The sequence below is a fragment of the Hemiscyllium ocellatum genome, chromosome 1, assembly GCF_020745735.1.
Source record: "Hemiscyllium ocellatum isolate sHemOce1 chromosome 1, sHemOce1.pat.X.cur, whole genome shotgun sequence".
Lineage (NCBI taxonomy): Eukaryota > Metazoa > Chordata > Chondrichthyes > Orectolobiformes > Hemiscylliidae > Hemiscyllium > Hemiscyllium ocellatum.
Window position 1 is genome coordinate 120,642,542 of NC_083401.1, and position 11,952 is coordinate 120,654,493.

Sequence of the window (11,952 nt, forward strand, 5' to 3'; positions counted from 1 at the left end):
TATTGATGCAGAAGGTATCAGTCTTGTTAAAATGGTGAAGACAGGAATCCTGAAGAAGGGCTTATGCCCGAAACGTCAATTCTCCTGCTCCTCGGATGTTGCCTGGCCTGCTGCGCTTTTCCAGCACCACACTTTTCAAATCAAATGACCATTGTCCCCCTGCCCGCCCTCATCTGAGAGGTCGTTTACCATTCTTCCTAAGAATAAACTCCTTATTTTTGAAAACAACACACTAAAAGAAAAGGTGTAAGTGGCGCCACATAAATTGTTGACATTAGTTTAATGGACATCACGTCTGTAATTCTTCCTTCTGCTTTTATGCACTATGTTTCAGAAAGTTAATTATTGCTGTAACAGTTGTTAAATGAAATCTCATGCTACACAGTAAGTGCTCGGAAGAATGAGTTTTTGAGGGATCCTAATATCCAATACACAGGCTTTCCTTTATAATAAACGCATGAAGAACGGTTATTTGCTCAGCCACAACAGCCTCACAAGGAAAAGAGGGCAAAATGGCATCGCCCCTGATGCACAGGCCCGAACATTTGATCTGATATTCAGTCACAGCCCAGATATTGGGTTTGCATGGACTTTAAAGGGGGTAACTGTAGATCAGGGACCAGCACATGGTGAATCATCAGGCACAAGTGATTTGCAGTCTGGGCTAAGAAGAAAGATGGGGTTCATTCACCAGCCCATAGTAGGATGGGATAATAGATATCTTTATTTTCTACAGAAGACTTAGATGAAGGACTGGATGGGGTGATATATGATGCATTTATGGGGATGCACACTGAAATACTGAATGTATTAGCAGGCCTGCTAGACCACCTCCTGTTACTGTTAGGGAGGGCTCTGGTTCCAGGTTGGCAGTGGGGAGGGCATACAGCTTGTCCTCTCAGCAGCATCTGCTCCATCTCTGCGTCATGCTGTAGTCTCAGAAACGCTGCTATTAATTCCCCAACTTGAACCCTACCCATCCCCACCATGACTCCATTCCTGCTGAAACTTTTGTGTGGACAGATTAGTTACTCCTCTGCCTTCCTTGTGAGGATCCAGCAACACTTTGTAGCATACCCAGAAACTTACCAGGACACCTCCCAACAGGTTGAACTGACAGAACCTCCTTTAAATGACCCAACATGCAAGGAATGCCAGAACAGGCTCAACTTGCACTTTAGTGCTTAATACTTGCAGAGATAGCGATAAATTCATTGCCTGAGCTGTGAGATTCAAATTATTTGTGTTGCATGATCCTATTGGACTGAGTTGTCAAGACAGCTGTCCTTCACTGCAGACACCACTGCATGTATCCTTTCCAACAGAATGCTGCACAGACCATACAGGAAGTGGTTAATGGTAGATTGTATCTCAGCAAAGTAGCACACTGGACCTTTGTAGCACTTCCAGTTATGACAATGAATTAGACACCATCTTATTCCTCATTCATGGCCTTCGAGTGCCTTTGAGAGTTTCACCTTAGTGAGCATTGACCACATTTGGACCTTGACAACAAATACTGGATTTCACTTTTCCTGTCTCCTGTCACAGATGAACAGAATTATTCTTGAATAAGTTCTGCGACCTGGCCACTAACTCTATCCATCTCCATGGCAACTGAGGTAAATTCAGATCATTCACAACCTTGTTGCATGATTGACCCCATGTTGAACGTTGAACTTAGATCAGTTACTTCCACCTGATAATATTACCCGACTTCCCCTAACAACCACTAATATAATCCTCATCCATTCCTTTGGTATATCTAGATTTGACTCTTTTCACACTTCTCTTAGTGGCTTCATATCTTGTACCCAACTTGAACTCATCAAAAATACTGTGTACCAATTCACAAATCCCATTCACTCATAACCAAAGTACTGTAAATGGTTTCTGCTATCCGAATGGGCTGGCAGACTAGTTGTTGCAGTTGTGTCCAGCCTCTTTGCTTGTGTGTGTTAGGGTAAAGTGTAATGGCATCTTGTCCCTGTATCGCATGATCCATTCTGTGTGAAAACTTCATTCAATGCTGAAACTTCCCATTCTACTAGTAATGTTAAAATTAATGAGCGAAGTCAGTGAAGAGCTGTAACTATGAAAAATTATTAGGTTTTGTGCAGGGTTTACATTGTTTTGCACATTTGCTTTCAGAGCTGAAAATGTGTTGTTGGAAAAGCGCAGCAGGTCAGGCAACATCCAAGGAACAGGAGATTCAATGTTTCGGGCATAAGCTCTTCTTCATTTGCTTTCAGCCCTATTTTGCTTGCTCACACAAGAGTAGGTATAACAAAAGGCACAGTCAAGTACATATATTCATTTTCAGAATGAACAGAGCCAAAACATCTATCGTCAATACTCAGTGCTACCTGAGCAAGGTAGTCCATTTGAACACGAAGCTGAGCAGACAACTGGTTTGTAAAAATCTTTATACCAACTTAAATAAGTTAGACAATGTGGACACTGCTTCTTTAAGTTGGTATCTGGAAAATAGCACATAGGCTGTGTAAAATTGTAATCCTGTTTCTCTCTCTGTTCATTCACATGAAAAAGCAGGATTAGACCCGAAAGACAAATACAGAAGCCTGCAGGCAAGCATCAAACCTTTGACATTACAAAATGTGAATGTTGTCAGGGAGAAACAGAATGAGCAAAATCAAAGAGTTGTCAGCATATGTGATGCATGATATATCTGTTTGACAATGAGTTATGGTCCCTTGGAAAGAACTGTGGTAATGGAATAAATGACCTTGAACACTAGAAATGACTGGGCTTCTGTGAAAGAGACCAGTCAATTCTTCCAGTAATACTAGCTGCACTGTAACTTTATCATTTTATAGTTGAAGCAATTCTTTGGCTACCATTTGCACTCATTTATAAGCAGGTAAAAAAATGAAATGTAATTCCCTGGAAGGTTAAAGCGCAGCTGTAAATACAGATTTCTATCTGACTGAAGTGACATTGAGATCTCTGATCACCTTGCAAATCAGGGGTATCAGTATTTTGCAAGCTATTCACGATAGCTAGGATTTCATCTGTACCAAATCCAACACAACATGGATATTTTAGAAACCGCCTTCATTAATCAGCAAAATCTTTGAAATGCATAAACTTCTGGAGCTTTGCCCTTTCACCCCCAAAATCAAACTTGTTACAAAATAGAGACATCAGGTAATGGACGGCCTCACAATAAACTATACACTTATTAGGCCTAGAGTGACCTGCAGTGTACTATGAAAATGATTCCAACACTAGGCTACATGTATCTTCTTCTGTCAGAATTCCATTCTAACAAATAACATGAAATCGAGCCAAAGTTATCAGAGTTATGAGAGTGAAGGAATTTCCATGGTGGACATACTTCCATTGCAGTACAAAATAGGGATGCATTTGGTTTTAATACATGCCTCTTTCCAAACACTTACTGTACAAACAATACATATTGTTCAACCAAAACAACCAGAAATTGTTGAAAATCCTTATCAGCTTGGCAGTGTCACAGATATATCAGTGTGTTATCTACGCATGGAGCCTGTTTTCTTACTGCGAGAATAATGGTCTTAAATTAAACTAACACAGCAACAAGTTTTCTTAAAAGTTTTCAAACAAAGAATATTTCTTATCATACATCTGTCTGAGTGTTTTAAAAAGAAACTTATATCTCATTCATTCAGCACACAATATTACTCGCACAAAGTAGCGATATGATTTGGAAAAAAAATGTAATCATAATATATCCTTGCATCAGCTCCTACTCGCGGAACGTTTCAGGGAACACCTCTGGGACACCCGGACCAACCAACCCAACCACCCCGTGGCTCAACACTTTAACTCCCCCTCCCACTCCACCAAGGACATGCAGGTCCTTGGAATCCTCCATTGCCAGACCATAACAACACGACGGTTGGAGGAAGAGCGCCTCATCTTCTGCCTGGGAACCCTCCAACCACAAGGGATGAACTCAGATTTCTCCAGTTTCCTCATTTCCCCTCCCCCCACCTTGTCTCAGTCGAATCCCTCGAACTCAGCATCGCCTTCCTAACCTGCAATCTTCTTCCTGACCTCTCCGCCCCCACCCCACTCCGGCCTATCACCCTCACCTTGACCTCCTTCCACCTATCACATCTCCATTGTCCCTCCCCCAAGTCCCTCCTCCCTACCTTTAATCTTAGCCTGCTGGACACACTTTCCTCATTCCTGAAGAAGGGCTTACATCCGAAACGGCGAATCTCCTGCTCCTTGGATGCTGCCTGACCTGCGGCACTTTTCCAGCAACACATTTTCAGCTCAGCTCCTTTCATGGCAAACGTGTAGCTTCTTAGACAAATCAATGTTTTTAGTTAATGTGAAGGTCCTGTAAAGCAGAGGATCCTTCAGGATCCAGAAGGAGGCCATTTAGCTCCTCAAGCCAGCTTAGCCATTTAATAAGATCATGACTGGTCTGTGACCTAAATCCATAGGAGAAAGTGAGGACTGCAGATGCTGGAGATCAGAGCTTAAAAATGTGTTGCTGGAAAAGCGCAGCAGGTCAGGCAGCATCAAAGGAACAGGAGAATCGACGTTTCGGGCATAAGCCCTTCTTCAGGAATGAGAAGGGTGTGCCAAGCAGGCTAAGATAAAAGGTAAGGAGGAGGGACTTGGGGGACGGGCATTGGGAATATGATAAGGTCAGAGAGGGGGTGGGGACGGAGAGGTCGGGAAGAAGATTGCAGGTCAAGAAGGCAGTGCTGAGTCTGAGGGTTGGGACTGAGAAAAGGTGGGGGGAGAGGAAATGAGGAAGCTGGAGAAATCTGCATTCATCCCTTGTGGTTGGAGGGTTCCTAGGCAGAAGATGAGGCGCTCTTCCTCCAGGTGTCGTGTTGCCTGGGTCTGGCAACAAAAGATTTCAGGTGATCCTTGTATATATATACTTTTATATTTAAAGGTGCTCAGTTGTTAGATTATAAAAATTAGTTTTCAGTGGAGAGCATGACAGCAGTGTCAGATGCAGGGTTACTGATCTGAAAGGTTAATGTGATTTCTCCCTTCACAGATACTGCCTGATTTGCTGAATATTTCCATATTTTCTGTTTTGATTTCAGATTTCTTGCCTCCACAGCATTTTGATTTTACATTGTTCAACCAAATGATAGCTGTGCAGTAGCCTTCAAATTCCAGGAAGCATATCATGCCAATCGTACTGGGTTTTGTTTTGGAAGAAGACCATTTTAAAATCACTTGACAAAGGATATGTATTATACCGTCTGCACTGATCCACTGAAGAGCATCCTAATGATTTAGTTTAGAGAAAGGAGTGCAGGATTAATGTTTGTAAATTTATTCCTGAGTGCCTGCTGATTTAACTTAAAAGGGAGTAGGTTATGGGTATGTGCAAATTTATCTATGTTACAAAAAAGTATTAAAGGAAGCATTATGCATTTTAACCATTTTCTTCACTTGGCTGGATTTAGTCGGAACTATGGAGATAGGAATATTAGCCGGTGGGGGATAGTGTTGATTTCCTCTACCAATGAGGGTTGATCCCAGAAAGCCAGAATCTTGTCTGAAGATCCCGCAGGACCTAACTTGTGTTGTTAGTTCCATCTATACACAGATTCATTCTAACGGTCAGATTGGTTCCCTTGTTCCTCACTCCCACCACATCAGAAGCCATGTTTCGGCAGTGAGATTTAACATGGCAGCGAGATAAATCTGTGAAAGATTGTACTTCCATTTCCAGAAAATGTAGGCATTTATTCAATTCTCCATAAGATTTTAGTTGCATTATATTAGCATGTGAATACTTTTGTTGCAAATCCTTGACATTTTTCAGAGGTCAATAATGCTTTTGGCTTGCTTATGAGATAAGATTAAGTAGCCCATGAACAGCACAAATCTGCATACTGTCAAATACTTTTACTCAAAGATAATCACACATAATTAGAAGCATTCCAGACTTCAGGTTGTGTCTAAGAATACTGATGAACAATTAAAGGAATTAGTTCTACAATGTAATGTCTTTCCTTAATTGACAGTCTGGCATTTGGCAACACAAATATTATGGAATAAACATTTTGTGAGTGCTGTTTAACCTTCCATGCCACGGCATTCTAGTCACTGACAATCTGTCGCACAGTCAAGAAAAACAAAATTGTGCATTCTTCCTAAGCAGTCGTTTAAATTTTCATACTGGAAGACTTTCAGAGGTTTTGACCATTCAGGATTGCTAGAAGTTCATGCATACTCTGTTGCAGGTTATCCTGAGAATGTGGGAAGCAAGCTCCAGTGATCTGCATCCAATCAGATAAAACAGTTGCACTAAGCCAAAACCAGGTTAATCTGATTGGATACCTTTGCGTTTTAATTCTCTCCAGACGCTGCACCTACTCTGTCAGATTAAACTATAACTGTGTCAGTTTGGGCTGCTCTGTTCGTGAGAATCCCTTGTACAAGCTAGATTCTGGCATTGTTTAATTTCCTCAGTCATGCTGTACTGATTGAGCAGCACTCACATAATCATTCCCTCAGATTATTGAGCTTAATGGAAAAGAGAGGGTTTTAGCATCCAATGAACAGATACATTAAAATAAGTAATAACATACACATTTTAGGTGATATTGTATTTCAGACTCACAGAATGGTTACAGCATGGTTAAAGGCCATTTGGTCCACCTTCTGTACTGAATCTCTGAGGTGCAATTAGGAAGTGAGATTTGTATTGTTGAGACACTGTATACCTAAAACCTGCTGGGACTTGTGCTCTAGCAAGCTATATAATGAGGAAAGCTGGAAGCATTTTAAGCCAAATAGTAGGGGCAAGATGTCAAATTTGGGAAGAGGTGGTAAATCAAAGAGTAATAACAAGGAATGGAGAGTGCCAAACGAAACAGATGAACTGATACTGCAAATAGAATTAAGTATGTATGATTTTATTGCCATGACAGAGACATGACTGCAGGATGACATGGCTTCAGACCTGAATATCAAAGGATATATGACATTTAGAACGTATAACAAATTTGGAAAAAGGTGAAGGTGCTTAGATATTTCAGTGAGATCAGGGAAGGTGGTAAAAGAGGAGAAGGTGTGATATTGTTAGTCAAGGACAGTATTATGGTGGAAAAAGGACATTTGATGAGGATTCATCTCCTCAGGTAGTATAGGCTGAGATTAGAAACAGGAAAGGAGGGGTCACCCTGTTGAGAGTTTTCTATTGGCCTCTGAAAAGTTCCAGACATATAGAGTTCAGGATTGCGAGTATGATTCTGGATAAGGAGAGAAAGTAACAACGTAGTTGTTGTGGAAGACTTTAACTTCCCATATGTTGACTGGAAATGCTACAGATCGATACTTTAGACGGGTCAGTTTTTGTCCAGTGTGTGTAGGAGGGTTTCCTGATACAGGGCAACAAGAGTTGAAGCCACATTGGATTTGGTATTGGGTAATGAACCAAGCCAGGTGTTAGAGGGGAGGGAGGTGAGCACTTTGGTGATACCGATCACAATTCGGTTTCATTTACTTTGGCGATGGAAAGGGATATGTATATACCATATGGCAAGAGTTAGAGCTGGGGGAAAGACAATTATGAGGCAATTAGGCAAGATTTAGAATGCATAGGATGGGGAAGGAAACTGCTGGAGATGGGCATAATTGAAATGTGAAGCTTGTTCAAGGAACAGCTACTGCGTGTCCTTGATAAGTATGTACCTGTCAGGCAGGGATGGAATGGTTGAGCAAGGGAGCTGTGGTTTACTAAAGAAGTTGAAGCTCTTGTCAAGAGGAAGAAGGAGGCTTATATTAGGATGAGACATGAAGGCTCAGTTAGGGCACTTGAGAGTTACAGGTTAGCTAGGAAAGACCTAAAGAGAGAGCTAAGAAGAGACAGGTGGGGGACATGAGAAGTCTTTGGCAGGTAGGATCAAGAAAACCCTAAAGCTTTCTATAGACATGTCAGGAATAAAAGAAAGACAAGGGTAAGATTAGGGCCAGTCAAGGACAGTAGTGGGAAGTTGTGCATGGAATTCGAAGAGATAGGAGAGGCACTAAGTGAATATGTTTCATCGGTATATTTGGGGCCACTGCTGTTTGTCATTGTTAGAAATGACTTGAATGAGGGTGTAGAAGGATGGTAAGGTCCTAGAGAGTGTTGCTGAACAAAGAGACCTTGGAGTGCAGGTTTTTGAAAGTGGAGAGGGAGTTAAGTAGGACAGTGAAGAAGGTGTTTGGTATGCTTTCCTTTATCGATCAGAGTATTGAGTACAGGCGTTGGGAGGTCATGTAGAACCTGTACAGGACATTGGTTAGACCACTGTTGGAATATTGCATGCAATTCTGGTCTCCTTCCTATCGGAAAGATGTTGTGAAACTTGAAAGGGTTCAGAAAAGATTTGCAAGAATATTGCCAAGGTTAGAGGATTTGAACTACAGGGAGAGGCTGAACAAGCTGGGGTTGATTTCCCTGGAGCGTCGGAGGCTGAAGGGTGACCTTATTAGAGGTTTACAAAGTTATGAGGGGCATGGATAGGATAAATAGACAAAGTCTTTTCCCTGGTGTGGGAAGTCCAGAATTAGAGGACATAGGTTTAGGGGAAAGATATAAAAGAGACCTAAGGGGCAACATTTTCACACAGAGGGTGGTACGTGTATGGAATGATCTACCAGAGGAAGTGGTGGAGGCTGGTACAATTACAACATTTAAAAGGTATTTGGATGGGTAGATGAATAGGAAGGGTTTGGAGGGATATGGGCCGGGTGCTGGCAGGTGGGACTAGATTGGGTTGGGATATCTGATCATCATGGACGAGTTGGACCAAAGGGTCTGTTTCCATGCTGTACATCTCTCTGACTCTATGACTCTGTGACAGTTGAGTTTAACATTTAATTTGAAAGACTGCTTTTGAAATTGCAGCATTCCCTCAGCCACCAATATGTAACATATTCCTGGACTGGATTTGAACCAACCCCCTCTAATTTAAAGAAAAGAAGGCATCCTGGTACACTGATGGCAGCTGACAGTAGCATTTCATGACTGGCCCAGAAAAATCATAAATGGTTTATATACAACTTTTTAAAAGTTCTTTCATGGGATGTTGATGTCTAGGCAAGCATTTTTATTACCCACCCCTTAATTGCCCAGAGCAACTAAACATCAGCCACATTACTGTGGGTCTGGAGTCACATGTAGGCCAGACCCGATAAGGATGACAATTTCCTTGCTAAAAGAATTCAGTGAAACAGATGGGTGTTTTCCTGACAATCGACAATGGATTCATGCTCATCATTAGACTCCTAACGCCAAATATTTATTGAATTCAAACTCCACCATCCACTATAGCAGGATTCAAACCCAGGTCCCTAATGTAATTTACTTTATATACATTAGATCAGTTCCAATTATCCAGCTTTTCATCATAGGAGTAACTTCCGGAAGTATAATCTCAATAGCAACATGATTGAATGGATTCTAGATTAGAGTGGTGCTGAAAAAGCACAGCAGGTCAGGCAGGCAGCATCCGAGGAGCAGGAAAATTGATGTTTCGGGCAAAAGCCCTTCATCAGGAATAGAGGCAGGATGCCTGCAGAGTGGAGAGATAAATGAGAGGAGGGTGGGGTTGGGGAGAAAGTAGCTTAGAGTACAAAAGGTGAATGGGGGTGGGGATGAAGATGATAGGCCAGAGAGCAGGGTGGATTGGATAGGTGGAAAAGAAGATAGGCAGGTAAGACAGGTCATGAGGGTGGTGCTGAACTGGAAGGTTGGAGCTGGGGTGAGATGGGGGAAGGGGAAATGAGGAAACTGGTGAAGTCCACATTGATGCCATAGGGTTGAAGTGTTCCCGAGGCATCAGGTGGTGAGGGAGCGACGTGGAAGAGACTCATGACCTCCATGTCCTCGGCAGAGTAGGAGGGGGAGTTGAAACGTTGGACCACAGGGCAGGGGGTTGATTGGTGCGGGTGTCCCTGAGATCTTCCCGTGTCGGGAGCAATGGATACAATAAATGATATTGGTGGATGCGCAGGTAAAGGTTTGAAGGATGTGGAAGGCTCCTTTTGGGCCTTGGATGGAGGTGAGGGAGGAGGTGTGGGCACAGGTTTTGCAATTCCTGCAGTGGCAGGGGAGGGTGCCAGGACAGGAGGGGGGGGGTTGTTGGGGGGCATGGACCAGACCAGGTAATCACAGAGGGAATGGTCTTGCGGAAAGTGGAAATAGGTGGGGAGGAAAATATATCCCGGGTGGTGGGGTCTGTTTGGAGATGGCGGAAATGTCATCAGATCTTGTGGTTTATGCAAAGGTTGGTAGGGTGGAAGGTGAGCACCGGGGGGGTCTGTCCTTGTTACGGTTGGAGGGGTAAGTTTTGAGGGCGGAGGGAAATTGAAATCTCTAAAGAAGGAGGCCATCTGGCATGTTCTGTGATGGAACTGGTCCTCCTGGGAGCAGATACTGCGGAGGCAGAGGAAATGGGAATACGGGATGGCATTTTTGCAGGAGGTAGGGTGGGAAGAGGTGTAGGAGGAGTAGGGAAGATGGAATGGTTTACCTATTCTTTGTAGAACCCAACCCCATCTTCAATCCCATTAAATAAAAATTCCAGCTGTTCAATTGGAAGCTGAGCAAATCATTTGGCCAGGCAAGAAAGTTCAAATTGACCCATACATCATTCAAGAATCACATCACTGCTTCTTGAGTCCACTTACTTCCAATCCATTGGTCATTCTATTTCATTTTGCAAGGGAATGTTTTGTGTTATTTCTTAGTTTTCCATTTCAACTCAAATGCATTGATACACTGAACAGTTTTCCAAAATGAATTCTGTCAATTGATCTATAGCATTGAAAACCTCTATGAGTTTGCCTTTCCATCAAAAATCATCCTAATTTCTGTAACATTTCATTGAAATTGAAATTCATGATATCTGACAACAACCTTGCTGCTTGACTGTATAACCTTTCAAAGACAACTTCCTCTAATTAGGCACCAGGATTGCACCCAGTGGGCCAGATGGGTTTTGACCAAGACCTGTATGCCAACAATAAATCTTGTTTAATTTGACCTCTATCCATCTGCTAATTCCAAATATCAGTTAATCAGTAAATAAAATGGAAAGGGCTGGAGAAATTCAGCAGGTCTGTCAGCAGTCAAAAAAGGGAAATATAGAGTTAATATTTTGTGTTCAATATGTTTGCTGATGATTGTGCCCTTTTGGCAATACAGAGAAGGCAACACAGCTCACTGTTTCTCTGAGGCAACAAATATCTATTGCCTTATTGCTAGCTTGCTGACAACAGAAGGGATTTACCAATCACATTTGAGCAAATTACAATCCAGCCCTTCATCAGTAATCACAGCAGCGAAATCTATACAATATACCTATCTCGGTCATTTTATGTCAAACGTTGCAAGGTTGGGAGGCGATCTGATAGAATTTTATAAAATAATGAGGGCAGTTGTCTTTTCCCTAAGATGGAGGATTTCAAGACAAGGGGAGCACATTGTTAAGGTGAGAGGAGAGAAATTTTAAAAAGACATATGCGTCAATTTTTTTATACAGAGAGTTGTTCACGTGTCAAATGAACTTACAGAGAAAGTGGTGGATGCAGGTTCAATTACAACATTTAAAAAACATTTGGATAGATACATGAATAGGAAAAGTTGTGATGGATGAGGGAGCAGTTTAGTTTGGGATTATGTTCCGTGTCCATTGGTTGGACCAAAGAGTCACATATCTTGTTTAAATATTTTTTAGGTAAATTTAAACCTCCTGGATCTACTGCCAGCTCAGAATTGGATCATTCATTGTTTCATTGTTCTTGTTGTAATTCAGAACATTACCTCAACCAGGTCACCTTTTCTAATGGCACTAGTTGAGATGTTTTGCCACTTTCTAAGTCCACTTTTTACTGACATTGGCCATAACAATTAAATTTTCACAGATCAAGTAAATCTTAAAAATGGACAAATAAACCATGAAACTGGATGAT